Source organism: Tenrec ecaudatus, chromosome 4 (genome assembly GCF_050624435.1).
Source record: "Tenrec ecaudatus isolate mTenEca1 chromosome 4, mTenEca1.hap1, whole genome shotgun sequence".
Taxonomy (NCBI): Eukaryota; Metazoa; Chordata; class Mammalia; order Afrosoricida; family Tenrecidae; genus Tenrec; species Tenrec ecaudatus.
Genome location: NC_134533.1, coordinates 126530464 through 126541611, shown reverse-complemented (window position 1 = coordinate 126541611; position 11148 = coordinate 126530464).

The window sequence follows — 11148 nt, the reverse complement described above, 5'->3', positions numbered from 1 at the left end:
GGAGGAGGCACAAGTTAAGTGCTCAGGAGAGGGTCAGCTACCTTGACTCGAAAGGGAATTTCCCCAGTTGGCTCCAGGAATCATCCTACTTCAAGCGAGAAACAAAACTTTCTGCCATCGAGTCAATTCTGATTCAAGGTGACCCTATAGGACAGGATAGAACTGCCCCTGTCAGTTTTGGAGATGCTGGTGTTTTTGTTTTGTTTTGTTTTGTTAATCATTTTATTGTGTGTGTGGTGGGCTATTATAAATCTAACTATCCATCATTCAATAGCATTAAACACACTTGTACATATGTTGCCATCAACGTATCCAAAATAATTTCTCTCTCCTTGAGCCCTTGGTATCAGCTCCTCCTTTTTACCCTTTCCTCCTCCACCCTCACACCTTGGTGAATCCTTTATCAATTATAAATTATTATTGTTATTTCATGCCTTACACTGTCCGTTGTTTCCCTTCACCTACCTTTCTGTTATTCCTCCTCTGGGTTGTGGTGGGGGGTGGTGTCTATATATCCAAACTTTGTGATGGGTTCCCTCTTTCATAACCCCCAACCCTGTCTCTTAATGATATCCATACTCCCACTACTGTTCCTGAGGGTTTGATCTGTACTGAATTCCATGTGTTCCAGAACTCTTATCTGTCCAGCCAGATTGTAAGGTAAAACTGGGTTATTGGAGTGAGGGGTCGGGGGAGCATTCAGGAATTAGAGGAATGATTTGTTTCATTGGTGCCATACTGTACCCTGGTTGAATCGTCCCTTCCATGTAACCCCTCTCTGGGGGGATGTACAGTTGTCTACAGATGGGCTTTGGGTCTCCACTCCAACCCCCCTCTTTCACATTGATATAATTGCAATCTTTTGATACCTGATACCTGCTCCCGTTGATCCCTCATAATCACACAGGCTGGTGTGCTTCTTCCATGTGGGTTTATTTGCTTTCCTACTAGATGACTGCTTGTTTAGCTTCAAACCTTTCAGACCCCAGAAGCTATATCTTTTGATAGCCAGGCACCATCCTCTTTCTTCATCACATTTACTCATGCACCCATTTTGTTTTCAGCAATCATGTCAGGAAGGTGAGTATCAAAGAGTGCCAAGTTATTAGAACAAAGTGGTCTTGTGTTAAGGGAGGCCATGAGTAGAGGCACAAAGTCTGTTGCTATCTTAATGTACATAAATATATGTACATTGGCTGCTATCCCTTTCATTATAAATTAATATATTTACATATATACATACCTATAGCTATACCTCTATAAATAGCTTTTGCCTCGATGATAACTCTTTAAGGGAATCGAATGCTTCATTTTTCTGCTGCAGAGTAATTGGTGCTTTTGAACAGCTGACCTTGTGGTTAGCACAACAGTCACTATGCCATCAGGGTGCCTACCTTGGGCAAAACAGGTACCCATTTACAGTGGTATAATGAGATACACTTTAGGATGCTAACTGAAAGTTCAGCAGTTTGAAAACATCAGCCTCTCCACAGAAGAAAGAAGTAATGAGTTAACAGTCTTGGAAACCCACAAAAACCTATTCTGTCTTTTTAGGGTCACAAGGAGTCAGAATTGACTCGATGGTTTTGGTTTGGGCCCCTAAATTAGTTATTGGACTTGGGAGGAATAAAAAAAAATCCTTACATGTAAGCTTTCTATTGAAGTTAGGTAACCTGAGGCTCATAGAGGGACCTGGGACTGCAGCAGAACCAAAAATCTGAGGCTCTGTTGTTGTCTAGTCGATTCTAAGCCCCATAGTACACCTTTGGTTTTCCAAGGCAATAATCTTGTGAAAGCACAAACTGCTACATCTTTCTTCCATGCAGCAGCTGGTGTGTTCAACTGCTGACCTTTCAGTTAGCTAACAACAGCTTACCCACTGCATAACTTCTATCCTCCTTAGCAAATTTATGCACCAACCGCTAAAGCTATTGATCCAGAAATTGAAGAATTCTACTAACATCTTCAGTCTGAAATTGATAAAACATTCAATTAAGATGCACTGATAATTATAGGCGATTGAAATGCAAAAGTTAGAGGCAAAGAGGAGGGAACAGTAGTTCGAAAATATGAGGGTAGAAATGAGGCTGGAATGACAGAAATAGAAGAATAAACATCCATCCCACAATAAACGGGGGAAGCATAGATAGTTGGAGGGAGGGCAGGCCACACTTAGGGGGGTACATGAGAGCCCAGCATAAAGAAGGGGAAGTGGGGCAGGGAGAGGGAGAACCGGGATGGGGAGAATCCGAGTGGATGGTATGGGGGGGGACAGGGCACTAACCCAACCGGGGGAGAGTATTGGCTGTGTCCCCACCGAACTGGAACATACATACAGACCCCACCGTGATACACCAAACAAGGAGGGCAACGTAAAGTATGGAGGACTACACAAAGAGGCTGGACCATACACTGGCCCAATCCAGAATTAGCCCGACCCCCACATTCGAAGGGAGTACCACAGAAAACGAAAATCGATCGTCTGGTGTGGGAAAGGAACTGACCCACCACACCACACCCAGAAGGAAGCTGAAACAAAGGAAGGAGGAAGGACATAGTGGAGTACACGTAGGCACACCAAGCCCACAGCACGATAGCCAGGCTCGAAGGACCCACCGTACAGACAGAACCATACAGCTGGCCACACTGCGAGATGCGACATCCTGCACCGACACGGGACAGCACTTGAGACACCGTTGGGGATGTGCAACTGAGCTGACCCCACCCCACCGAGGCAATCACTGGGGGTGTGCAATGGAGCAGCGGGGGAAGCAGAGCAAAGAGATCCCGAGGGAGTATAAAGGATGGACTTTGGGGCCAGGACGTGGCACCCCACAAGATTCATCTGGAAAACACTCCTAAAGGCCAACAAACCGACCTTGAACTACTAGCAATTTTTTTCTCCTTTTTTTGGTATCTTTTTGTTTTGTCTTTTTTTTTTTAACCTTCTAAATTTTGTATGTTAGTGGCTTTTTTGCCTATCAGCATGTCGGTGTTGCTGCTGTCGAAGCCATGTTCTTATGTGCCACTTGGGCGCTGTCAAAGCCATCTGCATTCGTATGCACATATTACTATATCAGCAAGTCCACCTAGACAAGATAGGCTGGACAAACAATGAAAGAAGAAAATAATGGGACCAACGGTCCTGGAGGGACAAGAGAGCATGGGAGGTAGGGGAAGGGAGGTGTCGGCCAACACAGGGACAAGGGAACAACAAGTGGTTCAAAACCAGAGGAGGGAGGGGATGGGAGGACTGGTAGGGAGTGACCAAGGGCAAGGTAACTGAGAGGAATTACTGAAACCAGAATGAAGGCTGAACATGGTAGTGGGATGGGAGGAAAGTGTAGGGAAATAGAGGAAAGGAGTAGGAGGCAAAGTGCATACAGAGAAGCCTAAATACAGACATGTACATATGTAAATATATTTGTGATTATGGGGGAAATAGACCTATGTGCATATATTTGTAGGTTCAGTAGTAGGGTAGCAGGTGGACATTGGGCCTCCTCACACACACTTCCTCAATACAATAGCACCTCACCCAGCTAAACGGTCATTCCATGATACCCACCTTCCCCACATGATCACTGAAGACAGACGTGTGTGTAAGCAAACATGGTGAAGAAAGCTGATGGTGCCCGGCTATCAAAAAGATATAGCATCTGGGGTCTTAAAGGCTTGAAGGGAAACAAGCAGCCATCTAGCTCGGAAGCAACAAAGCCCACGGAGAAGAAGCACACAGCCTAAGCGAATACAAGGTGTTGAATGGACCAGGTAGCAGACACCAAGGAACAAAAACAATCATTGTGTGATCACCTTCCTTACATAAACGGTGAAGACGAATGTGTGCATAAGCAAGTGTGGTGAAGAAGGCTGATGGTGCCCGGCTATTGAGAGATATAGCGTCCAGGGACTTAAAGGCTTGAAAGTAAACAAGCAGCCATCTAGCTCAGAAGCAACAAAGCCCACACGGAAGCAGCACACCAACATGGGTGATCGTGAAGGGCAGAGGAGACCAGGTCTCAAACAACAAAGGCAGGGGGTGGGGAGAGGAGATCACATCACCATGAATGAGGGGGAGTGCGTGATGGGGACCCAATGCCCATCTGTAGACAGCTGGACATCCCTTGCAGAGGGGGTAGTGAGGAGGAGATGAGTCACTCAGGGTTCAGTGTAGCAACAATGAAACTCAAAACCTTCCTCCAGTTCTTGAACGCTTCCTCCCCTCCTAATTATCATGACCCCAATTCTACCTTGCAGACCTGGTTAGACCAGAGGATGTACAGCGGTGCAGTAGGGATCTGGAAACACAGGGAATCTAGGACAGATGAACCCCTCAGGACCAGCGGTGGGAGTGGCGACACCGGGAGGGAAGGGGGTGTAGAAAGGGAGAGCCCATCTTGGGGATCTATGTGTTACCTCCTCTCTGGGAGATGGGCAATGGGAAGGTGGGTGAGGGGAGACGCCGGGCAGTGTAAGATAAGATAAAATAATTATTTATAAACTATTAAGGGAGCAGGGGGAAGGGGGGAGTGGGGAGGGAGGGAGAGGGGGAAAAAAAGGAAACCAAGCTGATTCCAGGAACCCAAGTGGAAGGCGAATTTTGAGAATGACGAGGGCAACAAATGTATAAGGGTGCTTTACTCAATTGATGTATGTATGGATTGTGATGAGAGTTGTATGGGCCCCAATAAAAAGATTTATAAAAAAAAAGAAGAAGAAGAAATGAGGCTGGAAATCACAAGATGGAATTTTGCAATATATTACTTTCTTCATCACAAATACCTTACAAAGAGATCAATTTGGCTATATTGTATGAGGAGAGGATGGAAAAACTCCATTTCAGCAGCTAAAACCATACCAGGGTCTGACTGTGAAACAGACTGTCAGTTCGGGTTGAAACTGAAGAAAATTATTAGAAGTCCAGGAGAATCAGAATACAACCTACAGTTATCCCACCTGAATTCTGAGAACATCTCAAGAACAGATTTGATGCATTAAACACTAATGAAAGAAGTCCTCATCAGCTGTGGGATAACATTAAGAGCATCATACATGACGAAAACAGAAGGTCATTAAAAAGACAAGAAAGAAAGAGAAAGTCAAAGTGGATGTCATAAGAAAGTCTGAAGCTTGCTCTTAATTGTAGAATGGGAGAAATGATGAAGTCAAAGAGCTAAACAGAAAATGTCAAAGGATGGCTTGGGAAGACAGTAAAATATCAATACATTGTGAAGACCTACAGTTAAAAATCCACAAAGGAAAAACACACTCAAGATATTTTAAATGGAAAGAACTAAGAAAGTTCAAGTCTCTGAAGGTAAACAGGTGGTAATCTAGCTCAGAAGCAACAAAGCCCACATGGAAGAAGCACACCAGCCTGTGCGATCATGAGGTGTCAAAGGGATCAGGTATCAGGACAAAAAAAATTATATCATTGTGAATTAGGGGGAGTCCAGAAGAGATCCAAAGCCCATTTGTAGGTCGCTGGACATCCCCTTATAGAAGGGTCGTGGAGAGGGGATGAGCCAGTCAGGGTGCAGTGTAGCAATGATGAAACATATAACTTTCCTCTAGTTCCTAAATGCTTCGCCTCCCCCCGCCCCCGCCACTATCATAATCCCAATTCTACCTTACAAATCTGGCTAGACCAGAGGATATATACTGGTACAGATAAGATCTGGAAACATGGGGAATCCAGGCCGGATGATCCCTTCAGGACCAGTGGTGAGAGTGGTGATACTGGGAGGGTGGGTTGGAAAGAGGGAACTGATTACAAGTGTCTATATATAACCTCCTCCCTGGGGGACGGACAACAGAAAAGTGCGTGAAGGGAGAAGTCAGACAGTGAAAGATATAACAAAATAATAATTTATAAGTTATCAAGGGTTCATGAGAAAGGGGGGAGAAGGGAGGGAGGGGAAAATGGAGCTGATGCCAGGGCTTAGGTGGAGAGCAAATGTTTTGAGAATGATGAGGGCAATGAATGTACAAATGTGCTTTACACAATTGATGTATGTATAGATTCTGATAAGAGTTGTATGAGCCCCTATTAAAATGATTAAAAATAAAACGGAAAGAAAGTTCAAGCCTCAAGTACATATGTTAACATTTCAGATGACTTTGCCAGTGTATGAGTATGTACTGATGTGACTGTGTGTGAGCAAGTTGAGCTTGTTTGTGAGTGGATGGAGATTGAAGGAGCAGATTAACTGCTTCCGGCCAGCACTTAACTTAGCAACTAGTCATGGCTGTACTGAGGTACATGGGGCTTTATAGCTGAGTGAGGTCTTGGACTTTGCCATAAAACATTTGGAATGAACACAGGAGCCTCCAGAACAGAACTAAAAACCACAAGGAAAATGGTCTGTATTCTAGATTCCTTAGATTCTGAATAAGTGGATCTAGATCTGAAACTGACCTCTGCCTTGTGAAAATGGGCCTTGGGCTTGTGTAGAGTTTGATTCTCCTTACTCTGGTGCAGCGGAAGGAGGTCAGATGTGACTACATTCTTCAGTAGGTTTCTGTTACTTACAGCCTGATGCAACCCTCCCAGGTTGAAAGTTGGAGAACCAGAAACCCTAGCTTTGCCTGCCCCACAGTCCTGCCCTCTCACTCCTGTCTATTTAGAATAATAACACCCTAACCTCTACCATTTCCCTGGTTAACAGCAGGATACATTTTCAAATCAGGCCTGGATCCACTCCATTTATATTCTTGAGCAAGTTTCTTTCTTCATCTGAACAGTAGATCACTACCTGCTATTACACAGAAAAAGAGACAATGACTCAAACAGGGTGACATTTGCCTTAGGTCACCCAGCTGGTAGGATTACAATTCAGAATTTCCTTGTATGATGGATTCTAAGGGTTCTTGGAATAAGTACTTAGCCCTACACCCTCTTCTCCAACCTGTCCTGCTGGTGCTTAAAATGTCCTCTTTAGAATAAGCACTCGTTTTTTGTAGATTCATCCATTCAATTGACCCTTTTCTTAGGAAGGAGTCCTGGTAGCATTGTAGGCTAAACATGAGGCTACTAATCTCAAGGTCAATGGCTCAAATCCACCAGCTGCTCTGCAGGAGAAAGTTGAGGCTCTCTGCTCCCATAAAGCCTTACAATCTTGGAAACCTTACATAGGATCAGAATCAACTTTGCAGTGATGTGAGTTCTTAGGAGTGAATATTTGGACCTCAAGACCTTTCCCCTCAGAAGGTAGTGCTAGTAACAGGCTGAAGTGGGCCATGGGGAGATGGGGAAGGACAAGTGGATGGGTGCCCTGTGGGAAACAGAGAATGAGAAGAGTGTATGCAGACGAATCCGTTATTCTCATATCTTAAGAAGCCTGGCAGTCTAGGGTTCTGGGGGTGCAGGGAGGCCTTCAGCCTTTTGAGTTAGAGATGAGCCCCAATCAAATTCTCCTAATATTGTTCCCCACTATATCCTGACATAATAGTGCAGTCTTAAAGTTATCACTAACAAGCACATGGCTGATTGTTATTTAGTCAGCAGCTTTAACTATAGGAGCAGATGTGCTGTTGTACTCTAGGCTTTGAAGACAGTCACTCCCCATTACCTGCCCCCAGCACTCATGTTAGGTTACTCCTCCAATAATTCAGGGACCTTTAGGGTTAGGGTACAGTCCACTTTGTTATGTCTGTGGTTACCTGTAATTAGGGGAGCTTTAACACCCTGAGAGTAGATAAGCTGTTGTTGGAAATATATAAAATCTCTCTCTGTGTGGACCTGGCGACAGAAGTCATGGTAGTGGAGGTGAGCCCTTGCATGATTTATCTTGTCTGATGTCTCTTTAATTCACCCCTCAATTATGCAACCATTTCCATGGACCCATTCAGCTGTGGGGGCTGGCACCCCAGAGTGCCCGCACAGATTGATTACATTTGTTGTAGCAGTGGAAAGATAAAGGCCCTCAACATGAGAATGGATTGACACAGTGGTTGCAACAATGGACTCAGCATAGGTTATAGTTATGAGGATGGAGCAGTGTTTCATTCCATTGAGCATAGGGTTGCTATGGGTTGGAAATAACCCAATAGTACTTAACAATAAAAATTGTGCTCGTGAAATATGTGTATAGAGCTAGAGGCAATATTTCACAAATAATAAGGTGATATTGTTTAGTTCAAAACCAGAAAAGATGTGTATCAGAGTTGTATTCTTTCAGCATACTTATTCCATCTGTATGCTGAGCAAATAATCCGAAGAAACTGAAATATATGAAGAAGAATGTGGTATCAGAATTGAGGAACCATTCATTAGTGATATGCAGCTAATATAACGTTTTCTGAAAGTGAAGAAGACTTGAAGCAGTTACTGAAGAAGATGAGTGACCACAGTCTTCAGTATCGATTACATCTCACTATAAGAACAGAAGAAAAAAAATCTCACTACTAGACCAATAAGTAACATCATGATATAGAGAAAAGGTTAAAGTTTCCAAGCATTTTATTCCAACACCTATGGAAGAGTCAGTTAGAAATCAAGTGATATATTGCATTAGACAAATCTGCAAAAGCCCTCTTTAAAGTGTTGAAAAGCACATTACTTTGAAGATTAAGGTTCACCTGATCCAATCAATGGTATGTTCAATTGCCTTATATGCATACAAAAGCTAGACAATAAAGAGAAAGAGTGAACAAGAATTGATGCATTCAAATTATTTTCTTGGCAAAGAATATTAGATATACCATTGACTTCTGCCATAATGAATAGATTTGTCTTATAAATAGTACAGCCAGAATTCCCCCAAGAAACAAGGATAGTGGGACTTTGTCTCATGTACTATGAGAATATTATCAAGAAGTACAAGTCTCTAGAGAAAGACATCATGCTTCTGTAAAGTAAAAAGAGGAAGATATTCAAAGAGATGGATTGGCCCTTGTGGCAGTTTTGATTCTATGTCAACTTGATGCTGTGTTAAAGTGTAGGGATGGAGCCCAACCTAAAAATCAGATCACAGACTGACGGTGCTTCCTTAAGGGGTATGAGTTTTCTAAAAGAAAGAAAGTGAGACATTCTCTCTCTATTCTTCACCTTCCACCTTGCTGGGACTCTGTGTCTGCCTCCAGGGGCAGCCCTATGTGAACTACAGATCTAGAGAGCTTCCATGTTTCCACTGACCTTGGATCCATATGACTCTGCACTCACTAGCATATGACCTCCCTGCTTCCTGCTTCACCTTTCTATGTCCTCAGCCTGCACCTCTGTAAGTCTGAAGAGACCCCCAGTTAGCATCAGAGCTATGATCTTGAGTTGGACTGGATTGGAATGACTTCTTGATATAAAGTTCTTTCTTATACATATATGAGTGGTACTGGTTTTGCTTCTAACACAAATGCACGTGATCTACAGATATAATGCAATCCCAATCCAGATTCCAATACCATTCTTTAAAGAGATGGAGAAATTTATCAGCACCTTTATATGGAAAGGAAAGAGGCCACAGATTTACAAAGCACTACTAAAGAAGACAAACAAACTAGGAGGCTTTTGAACTCCCAATTTCAAAGCCTACTACACAGTCACAGTAGTCAAAATAGCCTAGTATTCATTAACAATAGACTAATGGAAAGATTGAAAAGCCAGAGTAAACAAGATCCATCAATCTGCTGTCTTCAACACCTCAAATTCACAGACAAAAACAGACTTGGGTCAAAGGATTCCCCAAAATTTACCCAGCCAAAAAAAATCAGGAGTGGCAATACTAAACCAAAAAATCAGGAGTGGCAATACTAATATAAAACAAAAGAGACAAAAAAGCAAATGACATAATGAGACAAGAATGGACATTACATAATGATTAAAGGATCAGTAGACTAAGAACACATAGTTATAATAAGCATATATGCACCCAACAAAGACCTCCAAAATACATTAACCAAATCCTCAAATAGATAAAAAGAGAAATCACCAGATCAACAATAATATTAGGAGACTTCAATACCCACTCTCAAGGAAAGATAGATTGGTCAAAGGAAAGAAACTCAATTAAGAAACTGAAGAGCTGAACAACACAATGAAAGAGCTGAACCTTCTAAAAATTAACAGAGTTCTCTAACAGTAAAAAAGTAAGACCATTTTATTCTCCAAAGCATATGTATGGCACATATTCTAAAATAGACCACATGATAAACCATAAAGCAAGTCTTTTTTAAAAAATCATTTTATTGGGGCCTCTTACAACTCTTATCACAATCCATCCATATATCCATTTTGGATATATGTCAAGCACATTTTTACAGATGTTGCCATCATTTTCAAAACATTTTCTTTCTACTTGAGCCCTTGGTATCCTCTCATTTCCCCCCCCCCCACCCTCCCTCACTACCTCATGAAACCTTTATAATTTATAAATTATTATTTTGTTCCTGTCTTGCACCGACTGCTCTCCCTTTCACCCACTTTTCATGTCATAGTGAATTAGGGGGAGTGCAGAGTGGCGACCCAAAGCCCATTTGTAGGCCACTGGACATCCCCTTAAGATTATCTAGTCAGGGTGCAATGTAGCAATGATGAAACATACAACTTTCCTCTAGTTAGTAAATGCTTCCTCCTTCCCCACTATCATGATCCCAATTCTACTTTACAAATCTGGTTAGACCAGAGGATGTACACTGGTACAGATAGGAACTGGAAACACAGGGAATCCTGAAGGTGATTCCTTCAGGAGCAGTGGTGTGAGTGGCGATACTGGTAGGGTAGAGGGAGGATGGGTTGGAAAGGGGGAACCGATTACAAGGATCTACATGTGACCTCCTCCCTGGGGGACAGACAATTGAAAAGTGGGTGAAGGGAGATGTCAGACAGGGCAAGATATGACTAAATAATAATTTATAAATTATCAAGGGTTTATGAAGGAGGGTGAGTGGGGAGGGAGGGGGAAAATGAGGAGCTGATGCCAGGGTCTTAAATGGAGAGCAAATCTTTTGAGAATGATGAGGGCAATGAATTTACAAATGTGCTTTACACAATTGATGTATGTGTGGATTCTGATAAGAGTTGTATGATCCCCTAATGAAACGATGAAAAAATAAATACAGGCACGTACATACACATATTTATATATAACAATAGGGAAATAGATATTTGTAGGCTTAGTATTCAGGTAGCAGATGGACATTGGCTTTGTGTTA